This window comes from Brassica oleracea, chromosome C6, assembly GCF_000695525.1.
Source record: "Brassica oleracea var. oleracea cultivar TO1000 chromosome C6, BOL, whole genome shotgun sequence".
NCBI lineage: Eukaryota > Viridiplantae > Streptophyta > Magnoliopsida > Brassicales > Brassicaceae > Brassica > Brassica oleracea.
In genome coordinates this window covers 18053789-18054356 of record NC_027753.1, presented here as the reverse complement: position 1 = coordinate 18054356, position 568 = coordinate 18053789, and positions in this window count along the sequence as shown.

Genomic DNA, 568 nt, shown 5'->3' with positions numbered 1-568 from the left:
TTTTTTTGTTCTTGTCTAAAAAGGAGATGAGAGAAAAAATCATGATACCTGGTGTTTTGAGGTAGACGTTGATTGTTCTGGGATCATTCGGGATGGAATTCATCAAATGGTTAACGCAGATCAGCAACTCGATAGATCTCTTTGGGCTTCGTAGGAAGGAAATTGCAGAAAAAATCAATCATACATGTTCGTCGAGGATGAGCAGCTCCCTCTCCAATTGAAGATAGAAGATAAACTGAGAGCGTCTGTGAAGATCCATCCGGCTATCAACCTTCTCCAATTTATAAGGGTTGAAGTGAATTTTTCGGTTTCATTGTATCAGAAGGGAGAAAGAGAGTTTAAGATCGTAAATGGCTTTAATGAGAGAAAAACATTTATTGTAAAATTTAAGACGTATACGTTGAATACAGTAAAAAGAATTAATAGATATGAAAAGAGTTGGAAGCTAAAGAGTTGATTAAGACTCGTTTTTTCACAGGATTAGGAAAAGCAGCAGGGTTGGTAAAATTGAAGGGTCGAAGAAGAAGAAACCTCTGAAAACCTAATCGGATTGAAGGGTCGAAGAAGA